The 12,434-nt window shown below is 39.8% G+C and overlaps 1 protein-coding gene across 1 annotated transcript in view; it reads right to left on the reverse strand.

Annotated features, from left to right (window-relative positions):
• Positions 1-12,434, reverse strand: part of LOC102128952 (transmembrane protease serine 11E) — a 54,156-nt gene that overhangs the window by 4,750 nt on the left and 36,972 nt on the right. The window lies entirely within an intron of this gene.

Raw genomic sequence — 12,434 nt, forward strand, 5'->3', positions numbered from 1 at the left:
CTGAAACTCAGAAACATTAAGTAATTTGCTTGAGATCACGTGCTAATCAGTGGCAGACCTTGAATTTGAATCCAGAGTGATCTAATTCAGAAGGCCATGCTTTTTTCCCTACATTATGCTAACTTCCTTGTGAATTTTCTTTTGTCCATTTAAAAAATTAACATCATAGTAAATTTGAAATAATACATTTGTGATTTTAAATCTAACCAATAAGCATTTACTGATACCCTCGTAGATAGGAGGAGATATAAAAAGAGTATTATAAACACGTGGATCTTGTCCTCTAGGAACCCGCAATCTGCTTATAGAAATAAGATATGCCACATAAAGCTATTCGAAAATAAATAATTTTGATAATAAAATCCCAAGTCTATATGCAGGCAGAGAAAATCAGGATAGAGAAATAGAAGATACAAGAGACAAGAAAGCTTAAGTCAGCATAAGAGACAGGAACAAATGAGTCTGAGAATAAATAATTCTTTTAAAGAGATAGCAGTGTATCTAATAGCATTACAAGCTGAAAGTAAGGTGATGTCCAGTAAGTATCAAATATAAAAAAAAAAATAAAGTCTATTCTACCAGCACTAATTAGCACACATTTGATTAGTGAATGGCAGAGTTATGTCAGAAGATGGAAATTATGATCGTTTATATGTGCTTTTTTTTAGGCAAGGGAGCCAGAATAATGGCAGTAGAATTATAAACTGCAGAAGAAAAGGAAAATCCTTTCAACTCAGCTATTGCACAGGCAGACAACTCTAGGGCACTGGTTTAAGAAAACGCCTGAGTTCCTGTTCCCAAAACTCCCTCCCCAGAGAGATGTATCCCAGCTTTGTATCAGTTTTAGGTTGTGTTTCTCTCTGCTCAGGACTACACTTCCCTGTGTATGTTGCCTTAGCACCAGCAAACCTATGTTTCCACATTATTGTTTCTGTGCATTCTAACATACCCCCAGTAAGCCACCAGACCTTGGGCATTCTGCCTACCTACACTGTGCAAGCTACTTTTAAAGGTACAAATTATTATATTTGTTAATTCTTCAGTTAAAAAGTTGCATAGCTTTGGAGGGACCAGTCTGTCTCTAACCCCATTTGTCTCATTAATCCTGTTATTTTCAGTGAATGGTTTAGTGAGAAACAGAACAGGAAGTGTATTCAGAAATGTGCATATCACAACAGAAACTTCTAAAATTGGAAGTAGGAAGCCAAACAGGAAGCCGTGGAAGTATTAAGACACAAAGAAATGAGGGAACAGATTAGAGTGTTAACAGAAATAATAGAGGCATAAGAAATAAACATGAAAGATATGGTAAAGTGGGAAAATAGTCTAGGACTTAGCTGAATACATGTGGAGGAAACATAAGAGTAAAAAAAAAAAAAAAAAAAACAACTCTAAGAATAGCGAACCCTAATAATATGAGCGAGAAACTTAAAAACCCAGGCAACATTTCATGATACCTGTTAAGTTTCAAATGGCATATATACAATTTTTCATTTCGTATTTAGAACTTAAAATATATAAATAGAGATCACTTTGAAGTAGGTAGAAATGTAAGACTAAATATGGGCAAGAGTTGAATTCTGGAGACATAGATTTGGCACTCATTAAGGTGATAGCTGAGTTCAAAGAAAAGATGGCTTCTTCAAGTGAGAATATAGACAGCAGATAAAAATTTTATCTGAGATCTGAATCTTGAAAATAGCCAGGTGGAGAGAGAGAGAGAGAAAGATTAATCAAAGGATAGAGCCAGCAATGAGTAGATGGAGGAGGAGGAAAGAAATCAGCAAATTTCAGAATTATGAAATTCAAACAAGGGATATGTTTTAGAAAGACAAGGTCGCCAAATACCACTGAGATGAGAAACAGTAGGAGATTCAAGGAAAAATTTTTACATATGAGGTTATTAATGGTTTTTGTGATATTAAAATATAAAGAGCAAGGCAAGTGGGAAAAATTGTGGATGCTAGACATGAACATTTTTTAAACGGAGGCTGGGCACGATGGCTTACACCTGAAATCCCAGCACCTTGGGAGGCTGAGGCAAGTGGATCACCTGAGGTCAGGAGTTTGAGACCAGCCTGGAAGCTAGGAAGGAATTTTTCACCAACATGGTTAAACCTTGTCTCTACTAAAAATACAAAAATTAGCTTGGCATGGTGGTGATTGCCTGTAATCTCAGCTACTCGGGAGGCTGAGGTGAGAGAATAGCTTAAACACGGAAGGTGGAGGCTGTAGTGAGCAGAGATCGCACCACTGCACTCCAGCCTGTGTGACAAGCATGAAACTCCATCCCTGCCCCCAAAAAATGGGTGCCATGTCTTTCCAGAGATAAGAAAGTAGAATATTGTAATCACAGAGCAAATTTGGCTTCTCTTCTGTAGCTCACAAAGTTTGTAAAGAGTATACCTCTAATATCACCATCAAAATGGTATTTTTGAATGGGGACATTTTCAGATGAAAGTATATAACATCTGGGATTAACTTCAAAATAGATTTAATATTTTGGTGGGGGAAGGGGATGAGGGGATTGTGTCAGGGTATGTACGGATAACGTAAGGTTGGCCATGAGTTGTAAATTTTTGAACTAGGTGATGAGTACATGAAAGTTCCTTATTTTATCCTCCCTATTTTTGAATACTATTGAAATTTTTATAATAAAAATTATAAAATAAAAGATTAAGAGGGCATACATCTGTTCCTCTGAAATTTTTAGGAAGGACATTACTATGGAGACTATAGAAAGCGAGATAGTTGAATAAAGAACATAACGGATGATCATAAATGTAAAAGTAAAAGTGCATGACGTTTTCAACAGTTTCAGGAAAGTTGGAGGCAAGTAGGATGATGATGATTAGGACAAAAGAAGGTCTAGCGTAATATCTAAACCACCAATGATTCTATGACCATCAAGAAGACAAATAAAATACAGGTTATTCTCATTATTCATAGTAGTTGTGTTCTATGAAGTCACCACAAACACTGAATTAATGATTATTGAGTCCTTGTTCTTAGGAGAAATACAGGGTTGGTTTTCCGGGAGAATCTGGTCACATTTTTGTCAACTGCTCAATACATAAACAGATTTCATGCGTGTTTCTGTTTAAAGACATTCTATTTAATATGCACTGTTGATTCATTAACATTAAACTCACAGTAAACACTGCTATAACTTATAACTAAACAAAGCTTACCAAATATACATATTTTCTCCATATGGCACATCACAACCTTCTTGCACTATGCTTTGACACAACACTTGGGGACTATTTTAAACAGCAAAATCACCAGCAAAGTAATAAAAATGTGAAAAATGTAGTACTATGTAGACCAAGAAAAGGACACTTGTTTACAGTATGAGAACTGAAACAAAAAGGCACGGCATCATATTTTTCAACCTCAGGTAAGAATATACTCATTGAGTAATAAGATATTTTGCCACTCTGTGCATGCTTGTGAATGATCATAAAAGTGCCTTGAGTATTGATTTGGGGGTTACAAATAAATATTAGTGAGTAGGTGAATTTGAAAATATGAAATCTGCAAATAACAAGGATCAAGTATATTTTCAAGTGCATCTTTTAAGTTGAATTCATTTCAGGAGATTGAACTACAGAATCAATTTCAATTTTTAGGAAGGAATTTTTAGTAGAGTGTGGTAATGGGACCAATCTACTTTGTTCCGTGTGTTCCTCTAGGAGCAATTAGGGCCTCAGAGCAGAAAAAGAAACACAATGAAGTGAGTCTAAACTTGAGAATTTGTCAGAGTATAAACAAAGGTCAATTGAATAAAATAATTTAGTGTAGCAAACTGAACATTGCTAAAACGACTAACCCAAAGGTAAAAGTTGGTAAAGAACTATAGTGATGCCAACAGTGAATTAAATGAGGTGGAGCAAATGAAGGCAATACACATACAGTGTTCATGTGAAAGCATGAAAGGAATAACATAAAAAATTGAAAAAAAAAAAGGTTAGAAATTAATGGTACCATTTTGTGAATACAGATTAGAAAGCACACAGAATAACATGGAATTCTAAAGAGAAATATAAGGCTTTGAAAGCACATTAAACAAAAATTCTGTCAAATCACAAAATGAAAATTATAAAAGCATTTAGTGACACATACAAGGAACCAGTTATTGGCCCCCTCCATGATTTTGTCAGTGATGCACACGAAGACATAGAGGTCAAAATTTTTGTATCCACCAAAGGTACAAAATTGGTGGCACTAGCCAAACATTGGAAAACAAAACCCGGCTTCAAAAATATGCAAATGCTCCAGACCAATATGGAATAGACTTACTTATTCTTTTTTCCCCAGCTAAACACAACTAAAACAAACCAAAAAATACCCAGACATTACAAATAAAACAAACATAAAAAGACTGAAAATTAGAAGAAGACAGGTAGGTTCAGAAATACAGGACAAAAGGAATGATACAACAGTGAGCGCTCTGAATTTTTTTTTTTCTTCATATAGCATGGACTTGAAACTGAAGAAGTCAGCAAACTGGCAACCTGCCAACAAGTGCAGGTTTTTTAAAAGGCTCCAAGAAAATCCTGCTCTCCTTAGTAAAACAACCAATAAGAAGACAACTTGGAAAAACCGCAAATCCGGGAAGACAATAAATCCCAACTGAAGAGGCTTCCACGCTTACCAGGCTGTAACAAGGCCCAATTCCCTACGAGATTGATGTCAGCATATGCTGAATAGGGACCAGGTGCAGTGGCTCACGCTTGTAATCCCAGCACTTTGGAAGGCTGAAGCAGGAAGATGACCTGAAATCAGGAGTTTGAGACCAGTCTAGCAAACATAGCGAAACCCCGTCTCTACTAAAAATACAAAAATTAGCCAGGCGTCGTGGTGCTCGCCTTTAATGTCAGCTACTCGGCTGAGGCAGCAGAATCACCTGAACCCAGGAGGCAGAGGTTGCAGTGAGTTGCAGTGAGCCGAGATCACACCACTGCACTACAGCCTGGGCAACAGAGAGAGACTCCACCTCAAAAAAAAAAAAAAAAAAAAAAAAAAAGGAGGATACTTAAAAATATATATATATATGCTGAGTGGGAAGCATGAACTACCAACCAGTAAGAGGAATAACTCTCCCCATCTACTAGAACCATCTCTGAGGGGATGTAGTGGGAAGTCAAGTCTCACCACTGCCAAGCAGTAATGAAATCACTACCCCATGATGTCAGTGGAGGCAAAAGGGGAGCAGTAACAAAGTACCTTCAGCCAGAGTGTTATCAGAAGAGGCCTAACCTCCATGCAGTAGTAATGAGGCATTAGTCTCTCACCTGAGTATCAAAGGAAGCTGAGTGGGAAATGAGGCAATTCCTTCATACATCCCCCTCCCTCTGCATCGCAATGTCTGCTGAGGCATGGTTAAACAGAAAATTTAAATAAGGTCTAGAGTTTTAAATAATAATAATTTAATTTTTTCAAATTATTATTTCATTATTTAATCAATACTAAAACAAGATGGCCGACTAGATACAGACAAGAAGACCTTCTCCCAATGAAGGACCAGACCATCAAGAAGATTGGCACACTCTGAACAAATTTTCAGAAAGAAGGCATTGAGAGTGGATGGAAGGAGAATGCGGACCCCAGGCTGAAAGGGGAGGCAGCTGGTAACCCTGCACAGGGTTGCCAAGCACCAGAACTTGTTCCTGGCCTGGAGAGTCTCCTGGGGAAGGGATGAGTTAAATGGTCATGGAGTGGTCAACTCATACCACAGACCTCCAGAATCTTAGCTGCCAGAGACCCCTCATCCCCCATGGACTTTTGAGGTGGCAGGGAGAATGGCCTGGAGAGTTGAAAGAGACTGAATTCTGGCCTGCACGGAATCCACAGGGTTTGGCATGAGAATGGCTACAGCAGAGCATGGCCATGGGTGCCCATCCCCCAAAGCTCATCATACATCTCTAGGTGGATTTAGTCTTTGTTGATGGACAGACCTGGACATCACAGGGCTCTCTTGCTTGTGGGATGGGAACAGCCTGATGTGAGCCCTCGCTTGTTGGCTGGCCTATGGCAGGGGCCCTGCCTGGCCACACAAATTTGCATCACTGCCTCAGTTGCCCAGCCAAGGCATTTTTTGAAAGCCTCAACCATTGCTATTTTGGTGGCAGACTCTGCCTAACAGCTGGAGAGCTACTAAAGGCAGATCCCTGTCAGTGAGCACCCACCAGCATGCACTCACTGGCAGCCTCCACATGCTGCTTTGCTATCATGCATTTGCCTGCAGCCTCCAGCACTGGTGCATGCATGCACACTGACCCCATCACCACCCCACCACTAGCACACATGTCTGTGCAGGACTTGCCACTAACCCACCGCCAGCACATATGTGTGCATAAGGACCCTCACTGACCTACTGCCACCCCGCCAAAGTGCCTTTGCCACCACAGTTTTGTTGCCAGTGGACCAGGAACACCTCATTCCCTCCAACACAGGAGGTAGTTAACCTCTAGGGGCTAAAGAAAATAGCCTCAGACCTGGTCCCAATTTCCCAAGGTTACAGCCTGGTATAGCATGCAGCCCAGGAGTGTGGAGCTAAACCTCGGACCCCTGAAATCATCCAAAAGTGAATGAAATTAACTAAGCACAACTAATACCACAATCAAACCACAAAAGGCATTAAAGAATATTAAAGTAAAAAGCTCCATACAAAAGACAACAACTTCAAACACACAGAAGAGAAAGAACCAATGCAAGAACTGTGGTAACTCTAAAAGCACGAGTATCTTCTTACCTCCAAATGACTGAACTAGCTCCCCAGCAATGGTTCTTAACCAAACTAAAACGGCAGACATGGAATTCAGAACACGGACGTCAATGAAGATCATCGAGATTCAGGAGAAAGTCGAAACACAATCTAAGGAATTTACGGAATCAATAAAATAATACAAGAGCTGAAAGATGAAATTGCCATTTTAAGAAAGAATCAGGGCCGGGCGCGGTGGCTCACGCCTGTAATCCCAGCACTTTGGGAGGCCGAGACGGGCGGATCACGAGGTCAGGAGATGGAGACCATCCTGGCTAACACGGTGAAACCCTGTCTCTACTAAAAATACAAAAAGATTAGCCGGGTGTGGTGGCGGGCGCCTGTAGTCCCGGCTACCCGGGAGGCTGAGGCAGGAGAATGGCGTGAACCTGGGAGGCGGAGCTTACAGTGAGCCGAGATCGCGCCACTGCACTCCAGTCCGGGCGACAGAGAGTCTGTCAAAGAAAGCAAGCAAGAAAGCAAGCAAGGAAGGAAGGAGGGAATCAAACTGATCTAGAGCTGGAAGAAAGGAAGGAAGGAAGGAAGGAAGGAAGGAAGGAAGGAAGGAAGGAAGGAAGGAAGGAAGGAAGGAAGGAAGGAAGGAAGGAAGGAAGGAAGGAAGGGAGGGAGGGAGGGAGGGAGGGAGGGAGGGAGGGAGGGAGGGAGGGAGGGAGGGAGGGAGGGAGGGAGGGAGGGAGGGAGACAGCAGAATAGATCAAACTGGAAAACAATTTTAGAACTTGAAGGCCAGTTCTTCAAATCAACTCCGACAAAGAAAAAGAATTTTTTTTAAATGAAGAAAATCTCCAAGAAATATGGAATTATATAAATATGCCAAATATACAACTCAGTGGCATCCCCAAAAACCGGGGGGAGAGAGACAGCAAGCAACTTGGAAAACTCATTTATGAATATTGCTCTTGAAAACTTCCCCAACCTTGCTGCAGAGGTCAACATCCAAATTCAAGAAATTCAAAGAACCCCAGAGATATAACATACAACACACCCATACTCCAGACACGTAGTCAATCAGATTCTCAAAGGTCAACATGAAAGAAAAAAAATCTTAAAAGCAGTAGAGAGAAGGGACAGGTCACGTACAAACGGGGTGCTATCAGGATAACAGCAGAACCTTCAGCAGAAACGTTATAAGCCAAAAGAGATTGGGGACCTATACTCAGCTAGCATTCTTTTTTTTTTTTTTTTTTTTTTTTTTGAGACGGAGTCTCGCCCTTGTCACCCAGGTTGGAGTGCAATGACATGATCTCAGCTCTCTGCAACCTCTGCCTCCCAGGTTCAAGCAATTCTGCTGCCTCAGCCTCCCAAATAGCTGGGATTACTGTCGCCCATTACCACAGGTGGCTAATTTTTGTATTTTTAGTAGAAATGGGGTTTCACCATGTTGGCCAGGCTGTTATATTTGGCATTCTCAAAGAAAACAATTATAATCAAGAATTTCATATCCAACTAAGCTAAGCTTCGTAAGGGAAGGAGAAATAAAATCATTTTCAGACAAGCAAATGTTAAGGGAATTTATTACCACCAGACTTGCCTTGCAAGAAGTCCTTAAAAGAGTGCTAAACGGCCGGACGCGGTGGCCCACGCCTGTAATCCCAGCACTTTGGGAGGCCGAGGCGGGCGGATCACAAGGTCAGGAGATCGAGACCACGGTGAAACCCCATCTCTACTAAAAATACAAAAAATTAGCCGGGCGCGGTGGCGGGCGCCTGTAGTCCCAGCTACTCAGGAGGCTGAGGCAGGAGAATGGCGTAAACCCAGGAGGCGGAGCTTGCAGTGAGCCGAGATCGCGCCACTGCACTCCAGCCTGGGCGACACAGCGAGACTCCGTCTCAAAAACAAACAAACAAACAAAAATAATAATAATAAAAGAGTGCTAAACATGGCAACAAAAGACCATTACCTGGCCAAGCACGGTGGCTCACGCCTGTAATCCCAGCACTTTGGAAGGCCGAGGTAGGCAGATCACCCGAGGTCAGGAGTTCAAAACCAGCCTGGCCAACATGGCGAAACCCCATCTCTACTAAAAATACAAAATTAGCCAGGTGTGATGGCATGTGCTTATAATCCCAGCTACTCAGGATGCTAAGGCAGAAGAATCACTTGAACCTGAGAGGTGGAGGTTGTAGTGAGCTAAGATTGAGCCTTTGCACTCCAGCCTGAGCAACAAGAGCAAAAGTCTGTCCCCAAAAAAAAAGCCATTACCTGACACCATAAAAAAGAAATTACATAGCCCACTGACACTATAAGCAACTATACAATCAAGCCTATAGAATAACCAGCTAACAACACAATGGCAGCATCAAATCTTCACATATCAATATTATAACTTGAATATAAACAGGCTTAACGCCCCATTTATGAGGGACAGAGTAGCACATTGGATAAAGAAGCAAGACCCAACTGTATGCTATCATCAGGTGACCCATCTCAAATGCAATGACACTCATAGTCTCAAAGGAAAGGCATAAGGAAAGATCTACCAAGCAAATGAAAAACAAAAAAGAACAGGGGTTGCTATTCTTATTTCAGACAAAACAGACTTTAAAACAACAATAATTAAAAAGGACAAAAAAGGGTGTGACAAAGTGATAAAGTGTTCAATTCAACAAGAAGATTAACTATTCTAAATGTGTATGCATCCAACACTGGAGCATCCAGACTCAGAAAATAAGTTCTTAGAGCCTACAAAAAAAAGACTTAGAGAAATACAAAATTATAGTGGAGATTTCAACACCCCATTAAAGGTGTTATAAAGGCAGAAAACTAACAAAGATATTCTGAAACTAAACTCAACACTTGACCAAATGAACCTAACAGATATCTATAGAATGCTCCACCTAACAACAAGAAAATATACATTCTTTTCATCTGCATATGTATGGCACACACTCTAAGATCAACCATGCACTTGGCCATAAAGCAATTCTAAACAAATTTTTAAAAATCGTACCAATCACACTCTTAGACCACAGTGCAATAAAAATAGAAATCAATACCAAGATCTCTCAAAATTATACAATTACATGGAAATTAAACAGCCTGCTCCTGAATGACTTTTGAGTAAAGAATGAAATTAAGACAGAAAGCAAGAAATTCTTTGAAACTAATGAAAATAAAGATACAACATACCAGAATTTCTGGGACACAGGTAAAGCAGTGTTAAGAGGAAAGTTTATAGGGCAAAATGTCGATATCAAAAAGATACAAATATTTTAAGTTAACATCACCCCTCGAAGAACTAAAAAAAGATATAAATATCTTAAATTAACAGCATCACACCTCGAAGTACTAGAAAAATAAGAGTAAGTGAATCCCCAAACTAGCACAAGACAAAAAATAACCAAAATTAGAGCTGAACTGAATGAAATAGAGACACAAAAATCCATATAAAAGGTCAATGAAAACAAAAACTTGTTCTTTGAAAGAATAAATAAGATTGATACACTGCTAACAAGACTAACAAAGAAAAAAAAAGAACTTTCAAATAAACACAATCAGAAATGCCAAAGGGAAGAGAAATATTTTTTACAAAAAATTCAAAGATGATTGTAAACACCTCTATGCACACAAACTAGAAAATCTAGAAGGAATGGATAAATTCTTCGAAACACAAACTCCCAATATTGAACCAGGAAGAAATTGAATACCTGAGAAGACCAATAAAGAGTTCCAAAATTGAACCAGTAATTTACAAAAAAAAACAACCAACAAGGAAGGTCTGGAACAGAGAGATTCACAGCCAAATTCTACCAGATATATAAAGAAGAGCTGGTACCAATTATATTGAAAATACTCCCAAAATTCTAGAAAAAGAGATGCTTCCCTAACTCATTTTACAAAGGCAGTGTTATTCTGATACCAAAACCTAGAATAGACACAACAAAAATAGAAAACTTCAGGACAATATCCTTGATGAACATTGATGCAAAAATCCTCAACAAAATATTTGCAAACAAAATATTCGCAAACCAAATCCAGCAGCACATCAAAAAGCTAATCCACCACAGTAACGTAGGCTTATTTTCTAGGATGCAAGGCTGGTACAACATATGAAAATACATAAATATGGCCAGGCACGGTGGCTCACGCGTGTAATCCCAGCACTTTGAGAGGCCCAGACATGTGGATCACCTGAGGTCAAGTGTTCAAGACCAGCCTGACCAACATGGCGAAACCCCATCTCTACTAAAAATACAAAAGTTAGGCAGGCATGGTGGTGAGCAGCTGTAATCCCAGCAACTCAGGAGGCTAAGGCAGGAGAATCACTTGAACCTGGGGGACAGAAGTTGCAGTGAGCTGAGATCGTACCACTGTACTCCAGCCTGGGTGACAAAGAGAGACTCTGTCTCAAAAAGAAAAAAAAAAAAAACACCTTGAACAAACTAGGCATCAGAGGAACACACTTCAAAATAATAAAAGTCTTCTATGGCAACCCCATAACCAACATCATAATGAATGGGCAAAAGCTAGAAACATTCCCCTGTGAACCAGAAAAGACAAGGATGTACACACTCACCATTGTTATTCAACATAGTACTGGAAGTTTTAACCAAAGCAATCAGGCAAGAGAAAGACATAAAAAGCATCCAAATAGAAGAGAGGAAGTCAAACTATCTCTCTTCACAAATGACAGGATTCTATACCCAGAAAACTCCATAGTCTCTGCCCAAAGGCTCCTAGAACTGATAAACAACTTCAGTAAAGTTTCTGAATACAAAATCAATGTACTAAAATGAGGAGCACTTCTATACAACAATAACATCTTAGCTGACAGCCAAATCAAGAGTGCAATCCCATTCACAATTGCCACAAAAAGAATGAAATACATAGACATACAGCTAACTAGGAAGGTGAAGGACCTCTACAATGAGAATTAAAAACACTGCTGAAAGAAATCGTAGTTGAAGGCCAGGTACAGTGGCTGATGCCCATAATCCCAGCACTTTAGGAGGCAGAGGCAGGAGGATTGCTTGAGCTCAGGAGTCCAAGGCCAGCATGAGCAACATGGCAAGACTATATCTCGACCAAAAATCTAAAAAATTAGCCATGTGTGGTGGTGCATGCCTATAGTCCTAGCTACTCAGGAGACAGGTGGGAGGGTCACTTAAGCCCAGGAGTTCAAGGTTACAGTGAACTACAACTGTGGCACTGCACTCCAGCCTGGTCAACAGGGTAAGACCTTGTCTCAATTAAAAAAAAAAAAGAAAAGAAAGAAAGAAATCATAGTTGGCACAAACAAATGGAAAAACAGTTTGTGCTCATGAATAGAAAGAATCAGTATGGTTAAAATGGCCACACTGCTCAAAGAAATTTACAGATTAAATGTTATTCCTACAAAACTACCAATGTCATTTTTCACAGAATTAGTAAAAACTATTGTAATATTTATATGGAACCAAAAAACAGCCTGAGTAGCCAAAGTTATCCTAAACAAAAAAACAAAGCTGGTGGCATCACACTACCAGACTTCAAACTATACCACAAAGCTATAGTAACCAAAAGATCATGGTGCTAGTACAAAAAATAGACACATAGACTAATGGAATCAAATAGAGAAGCCAGGAGTAAAGCTGCATGTCTACAATCATCTCACCTTTGACAAAGATGACAATAACAAGAAACGGGGAAAGGACTCCTACTCAAT

Source organism: Macaca fascicularis, chromosome 5 (genome assembly GCF_037993035.2).
Source record: "Macaca fascicularis isolate 582-1 chromosome 5, T2T-MFA8v1.1".
Lineage (NCBI taxonomy): Eukaryota > Metazoa > Chordata > Mammalia > Primates > Cercopithecidae > Macaca > Macaca fascicularis.